This window comes from Equus przewalskii, chromosome 10 (assembly GCF_037783145.1).
Source record: "Equus przewalskii isolate Varuska chromosome 10, EquPr2, whole genome shotgun sequence".
Taxonomy (NCBI): domain Eukaryota; kingdom Metazoa; phylum Chordata; class Mammalia; order Perissodactyla; family Equidae; genus Equus; species Equus przewalskii.
In genome coordinates, this window is record NC_091840.1 from 49,742,502 (window position 1) to 49,759,595 (window position 17,094).

The 17,094-nt window shown below is 40.3% G+C and overlaps 1 non-coding gene across 1 annotated transcript; it reads right to left on the reverse strand.

The window, feature by feature from the left end:
* Nucleotides 1–3,121: 3,121 nt before the first annotated feature.
* LOC139074210 (small nucleolar RNA SNORA48) lies at nucleotides 3,122–3,254 on the reverse strand. Its single transcript, XR_011523748.1, has one exon. It is a non-coding gene; the product is annotated as a small nucleolar RNA SNORA48 (small nucleolar RNA).
* Between the last annotated feature and the right edge of the window lie 13,840 nt (nucleotides 3,255–17,094).

Genomic DNA, 17,094 nt, shown 5'->3' on the forward strand with positions numbered 1-17,094 from the left:
ATATGAGGGCTTAATACTGCCATCTTATCACATGTTTTACAATTCTTCTGCATTTCCTTTGTTTCTTGTCCCATGTAGTTCAGACTACCGATTTGATTAGGTAGTTTTCTATGTTGGTTTTCTTCATTTTCTCCTTGTTTATTGTATATGTTTCTGTTCTAATTATTTGTTTAGTGATTACCATTAGGTTCATATAAGAAGTCTCATGGATGAGATAGTCCATTTTCTGATTGCCTCTTATTTTCTTAGACTATACTGATTCCGTCCTTTTCCTCTTCCCCTTCTAAATTATTTTTCTCATATCTTATTCCATCTCGTGTTGTGCATTTGTGGTTAAAATGATGAGACAAGTTTATTTTAGTGTTTTCCTTTTCTTTATCCTTGATGTAAAAGTTAAGTGTTTACCAACCTGATCTGATAGAGAGCTGCCGTTTTCTGATTATTGCCTACCTATTTATCTCCTTGCTCAGGACTTTGCAGCCACTTTCCTGTTTTTTTTTTTTTTTTCTTTCAGGTATGAGAGGCTTCTTGAGGATTTCTTGTAGGGGAAGTCTTGCAGTGATGAACTCCCTTAGCTTTTGTTTGTCTGGGAAAGTTTTTATTTCTCTGTCATATCTGAAGGAGATTTTCACTGGAGAGAGTATTCTTAGCTGAAAGTTTTTGTCTTTCAGGATTTTTAATATATCATTCCACTCTTTCTTAGCCTGTAAGGTTTCTGCTGAGAAATCCACTGAAAGCCTGATAGGGTTCCTTTGTAAGTTATTTTCTTCTGCCTTGCTGCCCTTAATATTTTTTCTTTGTCATTGACTTTTTCCAGCTTTACTACCATATGCCTTACAGTAGGTCTTTTTGCATTAACATAGTTGGGAGTTCTGGTGGCCCCTTTCATGTGGATTTCAATCTCCTTCCCCAGATTTGGGAAATTCTCTGCCATTATTTCTTTGAACAAGATTTCTGCTCCATTCTCTTTCTCTTCTCCCTCTTGAATACCTATAATCTTTATGTTGCATTTCCTAATTGAGTCATATATTTCTCTGAGAGCTTCTTTACTTCTTTTGAGTCTTAGTTCTCTCTTCTCTTCCCTCTGAAGCATTTCTATAGTATTGTCTTCTAAATTGCTAATTTGGTCTTCCATATTGTCAGTTTTGTTGTTTAGGAGTCTAGAATTTCTTTTTATCTCATCCATTGTGTTTTTCATCTCCAATGTTTCTGATTGGTTCTTCTTTAAAGTTTCAATCTCTTTTGTGAAGAAGCTCCTGAATTCATTAATTTGTCTTTCTGTGTTTTATCATAACTCATTAAGTTTTTTTTATGATAGCTATTTTGAATTCTTTGTTATTTAGGTTATGGATTTCTGTGTCTTCAGTGTTGGTTTATGGATACTTGTCATTTTCCTTCTGGTCTGGAGATATAATATACTTTCTCATACTGCTTGATGATGTGGATTTTTGTCTCCACATGGTGTTATTATGTAGTCACTGCTGCCACGTGCTTCCATTGGGTGGGGATCAAGCACTGTGAATTCTGGGCCCAACTCCATCCACTGACTGCTTTTCTCACTATGTGATGCCCTGGCCAATGGCAGATCTGGAGCACTGGGCAGGGGAGGGGTACTCTCTTTCACCTGTGCTTCCCCCAGCCTCTGCTTCTCCCTCTGTGTGGAGCTCTGGACAATTGCAAGACGAGTGCCAGGTGGGGGAAGGGTCACTTCTTACACCTGCATGCCTCCCCCAACTGCTGCATCTTTCTCTGTGTGGTGCTCCAGGCACTCATGGGGCTCCACTAGCTGCCACTTCCCTCTCTGTTCCAAGCTCTGGGCTATCATGGGGCTGGAGCACTGGGCATGGATGAGGCACCTCTCTTCAGCTGCACACCTCCCCCAGCCGGCCCCTTTCTCACTGTGCCATGCTCCATGTGATTGTGTGGGGCTGGAGCACAGGTGGGGATGGGGTGCCTCTTCTCAGCTGCTCACCTCCCCCAGCCGTGGCCCCTCTATCTCTGAAGAGCTCCTGCTGATCAGCTTCCAATTCCTCTGGAGGATCCAGCCCCACAACCACCTTCAGTTGTATGGTTGTGTGGGTCTCTCAGACATCTTTTGTGCTGTGTGTGTGTCCTCTGTTGGTGCCTGAATGTCCTTTTGGTTGTATCCTAGAGGGGAGAGTCCAGGGGAAAAGCTCACTCCGCCATGATGCTGATGTCACTCTCACAAGTAGTTTTTTTTAAATAAAAATGAGATGGCATTAAGATTAACTTTAAACAAAAGACTGTCTTTGTTTAAAAGACTTTAAACAAAACATTTATTATAGAAACAAGGCACATTCTTTACAACCACAGACACATTTACATTTGAATATTTGGAAATAGATCAAAGGCTGTTACTAATAAAAAAAAAGTGTCAATAAAATAGACCAATTGTCATTTGGCTTCTCCTTTTTTTGAAAACATAAATTTTACTGAGTTCTTCTCTTTATATACAGCTTCTACTGGAGAAAGAGTAGTGTTGATCTTCAAAATAGTTTTTATTAAAAAGCATTGGTTAAGATTTAATTTGACAATTGGGTAAACTAAAGTCAGATTCCTCCCATTTCATTCTTGACCAACAAACTAAGTTAAAATAATACTGAAGCTCTTAGGGGCACAGACCTTAATAAGTTTATCATTTCTGATTTTGGGTAATTAAATGTGCTTGAAAAGAGGTCATTTTTTCTGTTCTTCTTCATTCCATTGCCTTCTGACTTTTTATAAATTTTATTGAGAAGTCAACTCCCAGACTTATTGTTGCTTCTTTGAAAATGTTTTTGAATTTGTGGATTTGTCTCTTTCATTCATCTTGGAAAATAACTGACCTTATTTTGCCAAATATTATTTAGGTCCCATTTTCTTTCTTCTGTCATTCTAGGATTCAATTACAATTAAATCTTTTTCAATTTATCTCACATGTCTGTTATACTTGTTTAAGTATTTTCCATTCTTATTTCTATCTGTGCTTCAATTTGGTGGTCCAACTTCCAGTTAACTGATGCTGTCTTCTGTTACATCAAATCTATGTTTATACTGATCTTTTGAATTTTTATTTTTAGAATTGTATATTTCAATTCTAAAACTTCCATTTAATTTTTTTTTATGTGCCCTAGGCATGAAACAGCTCTGGCCACCAACCCAGTCATCAAGCTAGGATGAACAAAGGACTGTACAACTGACTGATATAAGAGCAACACCACCAATCAGGTGTCTCTTTGCCCATTCCAAGGGGAGTCCCTTTAATCTTTTTATGGATTAATATTCTTTTCTGAAATTGGCCAACTTTTCATTTAATTCTCTACATTTTCCTTTATTTTTTTGCACATATTAATCATAGTTATTTTAATGTTCTCGTTTGCTGACTCTTTTACCTGAATCACCCATGGTGATTCAGGTAATTCTATTATCTACTTATTCTTGTTCTCTTGGGCTTTGATCATATGATCTTGTCTTTTAGCATGCATAATAATTTTTCAACTGAATGTGGAACACTGTATATAAAACATTTTTGGGGCTGGCCCCATGGCCAAGTGGTTAAGTTATTGAGCTCTGCTGCAGTGGCCCAGGGTTTTGCTGGTTCAGATCCTGGGCGTGGACATGGCACTGCTCATTAGGCCACGTTGAGGTGGCATCCCACATCCCACAACTAGAAGGACCCACAACTAAAACATACAACTATGTACTTGGGGGATTTGGGGACAAAAAAAAGCAGGAAAAAAAAGGAAAAAAGAAGATTGGCAACAGTTGTTAGCTCAGGTGCCAATCTTTAAAAAAACAAAACAAAACAAAACAAAATTATCTGACTGACATTATCTTTCTCCAGAGAAACTTCACCCTTTTCTAGGCATGTTGTTGCTGTGTTTTGTAGAAGTCATGTGAAAATATTTCCTGTGACATTATATCCTGTGAAAATAACCCTTAACCTCTAAAAAAATCTTTAAATGAGAATGATTACATTGGTAATGTATTGGTCTGGCCATACTATTTAAATTAACATCTTGTTTTCATCAAATTGTACATACTTATGCATTTTGTGTCTTAATCAAGAAGAGAATAATTTTGGCTTTCCTCTTCTCTCTTATTTATAAAGAAAAATAAAACGATGACTCATCTTGATTTCTTATTTAAATGGAGAGTATGGAAGTCTTGCTCCATTTAAATTAACAAATGGTGCTGTGATGTGGTTTGGCTGAATGAAGCTGAAAATGACACATTGAAGACCGTGTGCTCACACTCCTGCTAAATATGAGCCAAAGAAAGGAAAGTAAGATCAGCTCCTGTTATGGACTGAATGTTTGCGTCCTCTCCAAATTCATATGCTGAAACCGTAATACCTAATGTGATAGTATTTAGAGGTGGGGATTTGGGGAGATAATTAGATCATGAGGACAGAGCCATCATGAATGGGATTGGTGTCCATATAAGAAAAAGCAAAGAAGAGCTTGCTTCCTGTTTCTCTGCTCTCTACCATGTGGAGATACAATGAGAAGATGGACATCTGAAAACCAGGAAGTGAGCTTTTACCAGACACCAGATCTGCCAGAACCTTGATCTTGGACATGCTGGCCTCCAGAACCATGAGAAATAAATGTTGTTATTTAAGCTACCAAATTCTGATATATATGATATAGCAGCCTGAACTGACTAAGACAGCCTTGGTTGGGCACTGGTGCAGAGCCTGCCTGCCTCTGCCGTCTGTCTCTAACCAACGGGGAATCATGCTGCTAGACAGCTACTATGTTGAGAAAAATGTACAGAGACGTGTGTATCAATTAGGGTAGGTTAAACTGCTTGACAAAGAGATCCAAAATTCAATAGCTCAAACAAATAGAACTTAATTTTTCTCTAAAAAAACAGTCCAGGGCAGGTGCTCCAGGTAACCTGGAAGCTCTACTCCATATTTCAAAGGTCCAGGTTTTTCCTGTCCCCTTGTTTCCCCCACAGGAAGTTTTTTTCTCACAGTTGAAGCTGAGTTGTGGTCAGCAAATGTGGAAATAACAATCTGGTCTTAAGGTGTCCAGTTGGAAGCAGCAAACGTCACTTCTGCTTGCATTCCAAGGAAGAGAATTAAGCCACATGGCCAAATCTAATTGGTAGGGTGACAAGGAAATGTTGGGCAGGTAGCCAGCCATGTGTCAGGCTACAATTTTGGTGCTGTGGAAGAAGTTTGAAATGGATGTGGAAAGATACCTAGCAGTTTCTGCCACTCATTGGAAAGTAAGAAAATTATTTTTGTTTTCTGCTGGTTTTTTTCTTGCTGTTTGTTATCACATGGATTTTTGCTAGATAGTACTGGGTATGTATTCTCGAAATATAGACTAAATTTATGTGTGAGCTGAAGCAAGTGGATTTTTCTCTTTGAGAGAATTGCAGCCCTTATTAATAAGTTTTATATTTTGCTGCTGGACCAGGGATGGAGAGCTGAATCTCCAAGAAAGAAAACCAGTGACCTAAGAAGGTTTCCTGTTATTAATAGCAGGAGGCAGCCATCTTCATAGGGGATAAATCCAGGGCTAAGTTTTGTTTTCTGAAGGCATTCATTTTTTTCCTTCTTATTCATGGAAGAAAAGAGATCATATATATTCCCCAAACTGCTCATCTTAATTTAATGATTTCTTCCATTGCTCACATAAGAAATATTCTCCCCCGTGTGAAAACCTCTATTAATTGAGAGATGAACAATGGAGTATCGAAGAGGATTCTGGGATTCCAGTGGAGACTCTAGTCTTTCTGATGATAAAGAAATATGTTTGATGAAGCTGTATGTTATTTAAAAAGTATTGGCATAGATACTCCATGCATGACAAAGGAAAATAATTTACTTTAGAGAGCACCTTTTAATTATATGGGATAGTTCATTTCTGGAGGGCGTAAAAAAGTAAAGGTTACAAAGTCTTTCAGGTTCAGTAGAGCTCCTACTTCATGAGTTACGAGAAATTTCCAAGTGTTTGCCAACATCCGAGATAAGAGACTTTAAAGGCCATCTAGAGAAGAGCGAGAGAGTACAAATCCAACAAAAATTTCTACTGCTTTCCTTGTGTTTGGAAAGAGAGCCAAGTCATAAATCATACTTGGTAACTCGAACAAACACATTAAATAATGTATCTAAATTAGACTTTGAGGGACAGTGTCAGTTCCAGTCCTTCAACAAGCAGAGGTCATGTTGGAATTAAATGTTCAAAAGATTTGATGAGGGAAATACCAGTGAAGGGCAAAGGGGTTGAGGAGCAGGCGTGGGCAGGGAGAGCCCTCAGATCATCCTGCAGGTCTGACACCTGTGTAAGGAGAGGAGGAAGTAAGGAAAATCGTGGGGGAGAGGAGCCTCAGACGCCAGTGAAGCTCTGAGAAAGTCTTGGCCAGGCTGGTAGGGAGCCCTAGAGCAAAGATTGTCCAACAAAGGTGTCTTGCATTAGACAGGAATCGTGCAGTTGCAGTACCTCACGATGGTCATTCATTAGCTGCGAGCATTCTGGAGAAAGCCTGGTCACGATGTGAACACTGCAAATGGATCTAGGGGTGTAGCAGCTAGAGGCTGTCCTCCTACCACCCTCCTTCCAGCAGGTTCTCTTGAAGGGATATCCAAAGGTCTTACCTCCATGGCCGCCACAGGGAGAGAATCTTAACCCTGGTATTCTAGTTGTAAAAGGGAAATTCTGAGTCAAGCAATTTACTCCAGTTACGAAATATTTGGTTAGAAGATAAATTCTGCATGCTTATGAGAATATAATAAAATCCATATAAATAACTATGCACAACTATTATTAATAAAAATTGAACTCATCTGTACTGAGTTATAAGATAAAGAACAAATATATAAATTCATATCAGGTTAATTTTAATGGTCATAAAAACTTTTAAGAAACTCTTTTATACTGAGACTTTTAATTGCGATGTCTGTGGTTTTAACATTACTTAGCAAAAGCACAATGAGAAAATTATACCTTACTTCAAATTCACTTAATTTTCCTAATCAAGGCAATCCTTTTGCAAAATTAAATGATTGTGTCAATTTTGGATTTAAGGAATGGCTGTGCAGTATCTCTGTGATTTTTCCATAGTGGGAAGTAAAAATGTCAACTTGATAGTTTAGTTCATGCAAGACTTTCGATCTTTTTAAAAGACTGTAGTGGAATTTCCTAAAATCTTTACACTTAATTTATAGGTCGGATAAACCCCTAAACACATAATACTATTTAAATGTATGTAAATAAAGACATGGGCTTTAATCAAAATTAAGTTAGAATTCAAATTAATAAATTCGTAAGCTACTTATAAATGTCAAATAATATTGCAATATTTGTGGATCTACAGAATCACTCCACTTATTTAGAAAGGAAATTTTTAAGATGTTGTACCTCTCTGATGAATACTTATAATCAAGAATTATTGTGTTGTTTCAGGATGCTGACTTAAAGGTACTTTACAGAATCCTTAGTTGCCTTTGATTCCTTGGACCAATGCAAAATTGAGGTAATTAGTGAGTAATCTTAGTTTATCTGAAGACTTGTATTGAATTAAAACTCACAGGTACAGACAGTCCTCGTTGTGTGCGTGCGTTTATGTATGTGTGTGTAAATATATTAGTTTTTAATTGAACAGCCAGTAAATCTCACTTCAAGGATATTGCTTCTTCAATTCTGGCAAGGGAGAATCTTCTGGGTCCCCTCAAGGAACGTAGTGTGTGGGGGGTGAGTAGGACATATGCATGGAACTAATCCAGTATTTTTGTGTGCCCATCTTTGAAATCCTTCTGCAATATGTCAAGAGTTTTACAGCATCTAAACTTCATTTGTGTCATCCAGAGCTGCCTCTGACTTCATGTTGGCCAACAGAACCAAGTGTGAGAATCACACCCAGATGTGCAAATGCAGAATCTTTCTAAGTCCACACACGGACAGATTCAGCCTGATGTAAAATAATATTCCATTCGCTTTGGTTAATCATCCTCAAAAACCCATTTCCATAAATAGTTTATAGATCTTTACTGTCATAAATAAGCAAATTCAGAAACCCTCCCACCATGTAATGTTTCTCTTCCAGAATCTGATTTTACATCTTACACCCTGGAATACTGGGATCCCATTCTGATTAGTAGCTTGTGATGTGATTGGGGGTGGATCTGAGGGAATTATCCTTGTTTGTTCTTGCGTGTGGTCTTCCTCTAGTGAGGCAGGAGCACCGTGTGTAAGCCAGGGAGGAGCAGCTTCTTCAGGAGAGGAGGGCGAGGGACGTTCACCCATAACGGCATTGATGTCAGGAGCATTTCTTGGACATCCACTTAACTAAGGAATTTCACCTAATGGGAAGAGTCAGAAGATAAAATTCCTATGAACTTTCTTTCCAGGCAACAACTCAACTGTCTAAATAATATAAGACACATGCAACGATAAAGAAGTGTTGTTGGTACAAAGAAACATTCTATTATGCAAGAATGTTTGCTGTCAGAAGAGTGACCAAGAGAAGCAAAGCATTTGGAGCCTGGCTAGCAGCTTTTTAAGCACAACATTAGGCAGTGGTGGTCAACTCTAAAGGAGCAGGAGAATGACAGTGGTGGCTCTCCACCCTTAGTGAGACCCATTTTGTAAGGTCCACTGAATAAGTATACTGTCGAATGCCTTTGCTAACATTCCATTGGTCACTTCATCACCAAAACAGTAAATCTCTGTATTTCTATCATGTGGTAAGTGTTTATTTGACTAAATATCTTTGTCTCGGAGTTTTAGTCTTCAAACAGAATACATAACCCTTATCGGGTCTGCTATAGGGGAGGGCAGGACAAAGCATTTTAGAAGGGTTTGGGCAAACTTGCAGCTTTCCAGGTGCTCCCTGATATCCCATTCTAATGAGCTAAGTCCCAGCCTTTCCTGATCAATGGCTTTCTTCAAGACAGAGAATCAAACTGAGTTTTCTTTCGTGCAGCCCCCTCTAGGTGGCTACAAGAGATGAGATTCTTTGACACGATGGCTACAGAAAGTCTCTGAGTTTTAGTTCACCTTGAAGCAATAAATTTAGGTTCGGAACTTGACATTCTTTTTCAGTTTTCCACTGGCATTAGAAACAGCCCCAGTACCCCACTGTCCTAGAATTCCTAGTACTTCTTGTGTTGTTCTATAGAAGAAGTTACCTCGTTCCACAGAGTCCTGGCCTCCTTAAGTGCTTGCTTCCTGATGCAGTAGTGACTTAGTCATTTTGCCACCAGATACCAAGAACTTCTACGGTCTCCATACATGGAATATTAGTGAGAACTTCACTGTTATCCACTCTATCACAGCCAGATACCTAACTCCAAACACCCCATATTTCCCTAAGAGTCTGTTGTTTGCAGCATGTTCTTCACTGTTACTTTCTATTCCAGTTAGTATTCTTTGTTTCCAAGCAAAGATACTAACTCTTGTCTTAAGCAAGTCTGCGATATATTCTCAGTGCAACAACCAGAACGATGTCATTGAAACGTACATTTGGTCATGTCACTCCTCTGCCAAAGCGCTCCAAGGTCTCCTTTAGCGTAAAAGCCAAAATTCCTACCAAGGCTCATAAGGTCCCGTACAATGTGGTCCTCATTCCCTCTTTGGCTTCATCCCCTTGCCCCCTTTCTTCTCATTCACTCATCTCTACCCACAAATATACCAGGCATGCTCCCACCTTAGGACTTCTGTTGCTTGTTATTTCCTCTACTTTTTTTTTTGGCCTGCCCATGCCCAGCCCCCAAGATACGTGTATATCTTATGCCTTCACCTCCTTCAGGGCTTTGGTGAAATGTCATCTTCTCCATGAGGGCTTCCCCGAACATTTCATTTAAAATTGTAACCCTCCTATCAGCACTTCTTCTCCTCCTCCTTTCTCCCTCCTCTATCTCTATAGCACTTATCACCACCTGGCATGTTAAATATTTTACTTTACTTGCTTATTATGTTTCTTTTCACTAGCGCATAGCTCTATAAGGACAATCTCCCTCCCTGTTTTGTTCACTGATGTAAACTCAGCACCCAGAACAGTGCCTGGCACAGAATAAATGCTTAATAAATAATTGTTGACTAAGTGAATGAATGAAAGCCAAGAGCCAGGGGACCCAGGACAGGAAAGTGCTGGAGGAGATTTCCACTCATGGTGAAGGTAGGTTCCAGGCTGATGGCTCTATAGGAGGTCTAGATAGAAGCCAGTTCAGCCTGGAACTCCAGAGATGTGTCTCCATGAAGACGAGGAAATCATTAGATTGCCTGACGTTTTTGAAGATATCGAGAAGGGAGATTTATAGTTTTATTTGAGTCCAGAGATAAATTAATAATTTCACAAGGAACAAAGCAAACAATAAAAAATGAGGCAATGATTAACTTCACAGAAAACAAAAAAGTAAAAGAAAGAAACGTAGTCATAGTATACGGTGTGGTTAAACTGTGTATAATAGTTAGATAGTCATAATAACCTAAACATCAAATATTTATTTAAATAAAAATGCTGAAGCAAGTACATAGGGAGGGTAGGGATGGGGGACGTTTGTGTTTGTGTGTGGGGATGGCGTGAGAGAGCTAAATGCCTATCTTGCTTAGGAGACAAATGAAAAAATTATAAAAAAAAATCAAGAAATAGCAAAACTATGTTATTTAGAAATAGGACAATAAATATTAGATGAAATAGTTAAAATTTTTGAAGGAGGTTGCGTCTGCAGAGGAAAGGGGTGGAATGCAGGAGTGTTCGAGCACTGTGAGATGTCTAAAAGCATATACAGTGTCATGTAGATAAAGATAAAAGGTAAATAAGAAAAAATTAAACAAGACAGTGTAGGCACAGCACTTAGGGCCAGGTTACATAATAATTACACAATAAATATTAGGTATTATTATCGTTACTATGCCATGACTTCACCCAGAAACATAACAGTTGTGCCAAGAACTTTCTTCCCTTCCATTCATCCTTCCTTTTTCCCTCCCTCCCTTCTTTCCTTTTCTATTCCCACCATACGTGTACAGTATTGACAGGTTGTATGATTCTTTAAATATGCAGGATCATCTATCAATAGGTTTTGTGTATACCACGCTCCAATTTTCTCATTTGTTTATTTCATTGACATGAATGGAGAGAGAGAGTGAGCAAGCCATACAACTGTGCCTCTTCTAAGTCATGTCATTGATATCTTTCTGAGTCTTTCACGAGGGAAACTTAAATATTTTCCCTTTCTTTGGTTCTTAGTCATTTTAATTTCTCTAATAAAATGAATGGATTTTGTGCCTTTCATTAGGACTTATTTCATTGTTCCTAAGGTTAGGGTTTATTCTGTATATTTTAAAATGTATCTTCCCCCTTTATTATTAGTACTGTAAGCTTCTGAACATTGGGATCCCTGATTACAAAGACGTCCTTCAGAGATGAAAATACTTAATTCTTTCATCATCTCCATTCGATTTGCCTCGAGAGAACAACTGATGGTGGATTTGGAAATGAAGATGCCTCAGTCCGTTCAGGCTGCTGTAACAAGTCACCACCAGTAGTGTTCGCTGACTCCTCCACCACGTCATGTAATCACCATTTCTTTTTTGTGGTGAAAACATTTAAGATCTGCTCTTGTAGCAACTTTCAAGTATATAGTACAGTATTGTTATCTGTAGTCACAATGCCGTGCATTAGATCCCCAGAGCTTAGAGATCTCTTAACCGGAAGTTTGTACTTTTTGATCAATATCTCCCCATTTCCCCCACCCTCTGATTCCAGATAACCACCATTCTACTCTTTGTTTCTACAAGTTCAGCTTTTTTATGTTCTACGTATAAGTGATATCTTAAAGTATTTGTATCTCTCTATCTGACTTATCTCACTTAGCATAATGTCCTTTAGGACCATGCATGTTGTCGCAAATGGCAGAATTTCCTTCTTTCTCGTAACTGAATAATATTCTGTTGTGTGTGTATATGTAGGTGCTCTTCGTCTGTTTCTGTGTTTCTATTTGGAACTGTTCCTTTATACCTGAAAAACTCCCTTTAGTATTTGTTTTTGAGCAGATGTGATAGTGATGAATTCTTTGTTTTTATCTGTCTAAAAATATCTTTACTTTGCATTTGTTTTTGAAGGATATTTTCACCGGGTATAGACTTAGAGGAGGGAGTCATTTTCTATAAGTACTTTAGAAACAGCATTCTGTTGTTCCCTGGTTTCTCTCATTCTGTTGAGAAATGGCGATGGCACCTCAACTGCTGCTCCTTCAGTTACGTGTCTTTTTTTTTCCTCTGGCTGCTCTTACAGTTTTCTACTTGTCTTTGTTTGTTTGTTTGTTTGTTTTTTAGCGCTTTTGCTATTGTGTGCCTGGGAATAGTTTTCTTTGTACTTATTCTTCTTGGGGTGGACAGAGATTCTTGAATCCGTGAGTTGATATCTTTAGTCCGTTTCAGGAAATTCTTGGCCATTATCTCTTCAAATTGCTTCCACCTAATTCTCTTTTCTTCTCCTGGAATTCCACAAGTTAGACTTCCTCTCAGTGTTCAACATACTTAGGTTCTTTATTTTCTCTTTTTCTTTCTTTTCTACTTCTATGTGGTTATTTTCAATTGACCTGTCTTCTGGCTTATTAACCCAGTTTTATGCTGGGTTTATTCTGCCATAAATCCATCTATTGAAGTCTTTCTTTCAGCGATTGTGTTGTTCAGTTCTAGAGTTTCCATTTGATTTGTTTTTATTGATTATAGTTCTCTGGTGAAATTTTTTTATCATTTCACATATTTTCTTCATCATTTCCTCTATTTCCTTGAACACATTAATCCATTATTTTACAGTCTTTGTTTTGATAACTCTAGTATCTGTAGCAACTGAGATTCTCTTTCTTTGACTTTTTTCTCTTATACTTTTGTCTATAGTCCTGTCTCATGGCTTGACTAGTACTTTTTGATTGAATGCTGGGTAATTTGTATAAAAATTGCAGACATCCCAGATGATGAAGTCTTCTTCTAGAGAATGTCCACCTTTTCCTTTGCTAGGCAGATAGTTCCAAATTGTATTTTAAAATATGCTATAATCATGCAATTTGAACTCTGTCAAATAACTCTCATCACTATTCTTTTAGGAGTAGCTGTAAGAATTAAGTAATGTTGAGGGTGCAATTTCCGTAAAAGTCTCTTCATTATTGTTCATTGCCATTTTAGCTTTTGGGAAGCTCAGTTCCTGCCTCGGATGACACCTATCCAGAAAGAGAAAAATTCTTTCTCTTCGATCCTTTACATTTTGAGAGTTTTGACCTGCCTGAAGAGCATCAGATCACATATCTCCCCTTGAATGGAGTGCCTCTTATGATCCTTAATAAGGAGAGAGAGAGTTTGAAAAACTGTTTACAGCTGCGTCCCCCTTTGCCTATGAAGACGCCCTTCCGACTGTGGGAGTCCTTCTCTGTTGCTCCTTCAAACATCCTGTTGACCCTGGATGTTAAATTCCTACCCATTTGCTATAACTTAGATATTTAAATTTATCACTGCTTTATAGTTTTTCGTGTGTTTGTATTAATAAAGCTATTCTTTGTTTTAAAAAACTCCAACTCCCACCCTCCCCCCCAACCTTTTAACTTAAGGGAGGAGATGATCTAAAATTATGTGTCTCTTTTAAGAATGTTGAAAAACTTGTATCTTGCTTCCTGGCAAGACTATCTATTACAAGAAAAAATTAATTTCAAAGCGAATATCTATCTCAGTTCCTCTGTGGAAGAAGCAGTTGTTTTTTCTTTTACAAAGAGAAGATTTTTTTCTAATACCAAAATAGTACTAAAGTGTTATTTTACTCTTCTCTTCGTGGACATTAAAAACCCTCTGTTAGTTATTTCAGATTAATGACGTTTAGAGATGTGTATCAATTAATGTAAAAACACCCAACAGCAAGCTTATTCCGTTTTTCTTAAAGGAGCCTTGTTTGTATTCAAATCTTAGAACAGCCAATTTATGTCGAAGGTTAAGATGAACAATTTGAGATTCAGCTCCTCCTTCAGCAGAAATAAAAAGTGATTCTGATGGTGTTGAAACTATTAAATACAGTACATAAGTTTATTTGTTTAATTGATAACTCTGCCAGAAATATCCCTCAACCCCTTTCCCCCGCCCAGTCCCAGTGTATCCTTGGGGCTTTTTCTTTCAGGGTGGGAGAGGAGCCCCTGAGAGAGCTCAGTAGACCCTCACAGCTTCCCTGGCACTGGGCAGGCTTTGCCTACCTTTAGCATCAGGACTTCTCAAAGGCAACACCCGGGGGAGTTGTAGCAATGGCTATTGCACACCTGGATCAGCACAGCTGGGTTCCCTGGCTGTACTGGATAAGGACCTTCAACCCACTTCCTATTGGCGATTCAGATGAGGAGGCAGAGGGTTATTCAAAATTCACAGCACTCACTGGGGGAAGTAGAGAGCTCAGACACAAAGCTGGACTACTCTGGAACACCAGTGCCTCCCTGAGGATGGAGGCAGTCAAGGCTTGCAGAGATTATTCAGACATTCCTGCTTCTACCCAGGATCTGCCCTCTTGACCCAGACTGGTTAGAACCTATGTCGAAGATCCAGGCAGAGATAGTCATCCATTGGCCATAGTGGTGGCCCTGGAATGGATGCTGATGCTCTGGACACCCAACGTGTCTGTGTTAGGCATGATCTCTTGGTAATAATGGCCGAATCACTGCTATCTGGGGACCAAGCTCTGAACAAAGCCAAGAAGCAGAGGCTAGGAGCCAGAGAACCCTGGTGCTACCCCAGTGCCAGGATCTGAAAGGGAGAGAAGAAGCCATAGGGCATCATTGCCCAGAGACACACCATTAAAGGGCACAATGTTGGTCTTTGTCTAGGCAGTTCCATCCTCAACTTGTGAGCAGAAAAGCAGCATTTGTGACGTGGGGGGAAGAATAAAGACAAGCAAAAGGGCAAAGTCCTCTCTACCCAACATATCCTGCTCACTCTGACCTTGGACCATAGACACACACACTCCTGATGCCTGAATTTCCACTGTTACTTGGACTTGAGTCTCTTTCTTCTCAGTTAAGAAGCATGTCCTCTGAGACAGGTGGCACATTGTGCCTCATCTCTGAGGTGTGAACCACTTGAATAGGGCACTTAACCATCCTTAAATTATTTGCCATAATTCACCGTTGAAATATTTGTGCCATCCCCACCTCCCACCCTCCAGCAAACAGTTTCTCACTTATTTGCCCTTGTGGCTGCTGTTCCCTCTCTCTCTGGGAACAAACCAGACTGTGGGGCTCCTCCATGTCCAGCATTCCCTGGACTTAACAGACTGAAGTAACCAAAGCCTCATGTGTATGCGCTACCTCCAGCCCGCCTTTGCGAGCGCATGAGGCTGACTTCGTCCCGTCAGGGCCAGGCCCTCCTACGGTGGACTCCAAAAGGTCAGAGCCATATCTTACTTTTTCCTTTGGTCTCTTCCTCCTCATTCCTCCCCCACAACATGTAAGGCTTAGCAAAGGGCCAGGCATATAATAGGTACTCAGGAAGTATTTAGTGAGTGGGAGAAGGAAGAAAAGGATGTCCTTTTCTCCATGAGTGAGTTTGGATGATCTCCAACCAGCTTCTTATCCCTGCTCCCCAGGTCACCAGGCTTCTGCAGGTTACAGCATGCACACAGGGGACGTCCCCTCTGAGTCTGGGCTCCCTAGGGAGCAAGGGGCCTGTCAAACTCCGGGCAGAAGGTGAGAGAAAAGGAGGGATGCAAGGCATTGCTGACAGCTTCTCAGCTGGGCTGTGGTCACTGTTCTAGGAGGGTTCATTTATAACCCAGCTGCTGGCCCTGCGCTCCGAGTCCTAGACCCGGCTGCACCTTCCTCTTCCCCTTCTCTCTCCCCGCAGAGTCCACCCTCTATCTCACTCACCCACTCAGGGCAGCTGGTGGCACTTAGAATGGACAGAGGAACGTGCTGGCCACAGGGGCACTGGCAGGAAGGGCTCAATGGGGCTGTATCAGAACACTCTTTTTGTATGGGTTCTGGCCTTGGTCACTGGAGGCCACGCTAAAGCTCTCTCCCACCCCCCGCACTCCCACAGCCTTCCAGCTTTGGGATGGGCTTTGGGGTCAGTGGTCCTGACACCAGGGTGCGGCTTACCTCAGCCTAATCCACTTAAAATAGCAGAACATTTCATCAGCTCAAGAAGATTTGTACTCCAAGATTCCGACTCAAAGACCTTGTTATATTTAAACAGATTGTCCCTCTGTACCTAGTGATGGAGGGCAGGGAGAAGGAAGGGACATGGGCAGGAATGGAAACAAATTCTTTTTGGTGATTTTGCGTTCCTCCTTCAGGAGATACTGGCAAATCCGCGTTAGCCCTTTAGCCTCCTTTGAGCTTTGAGCGCCACCTGCTGGCCAGTAGGCAGAATTAGCTGGAGGACCTGCTCCTGCCCTTAAAGCCAAGAGAAATGGGCGAGCTGTAAGGACCACAGTGCTGCGCCTAAGAACTTTGGAACACTTCCTCTCTCCAGCCCATAAAGGCGCTCAGGGCCTGTGGATAAAACGAGGGCGAGCAGAAGGGCTGTGTTTTCCTTCTGCTGGTTATGGATGACCTGGGGACTCTCACCTAGTGGTCACAATCCTGGAGCAAAATGACACCACCAGGATTGTGCATTTATTTTATGAATTCTTGCGTTTTATAACAAGACTTCATTTTAAAAACATGAGAGACCAAATAGATAATTTAAATCCCAGAAGGAGGAGTGGACTCCCTGACGGGCTCAGAGGCTCCCACTCCCTGGAGTGTCTCCATTACAGGATCTCAGGAGAGCGGGGAGGGGTTGGAGGGGAGCGGTTAAGTACACAGCCTCTGGACTTGAACTGCTTAGGTTCAAATCCTGGATCCTGCACTCACCAGCTATATGGCCCTGGGCAAGATTCGATTTGGTCCCTAGATAAACTTGCCCATTGGTTGGGCTGATTAGACAACCATGATAAATAAAAGCAATACTTATCTTTCCAATGCATGGAAATGTGAATGGATTAGAGAAGCTCCCTTGATAGACAAGAGCAGCACAAATCCAATGACATGTTCATTTATTTCACCCATGTGTACTGAGTGCCTACCATCTACTGTCCTTGTGCTCGTCACTGGGAAGGGAA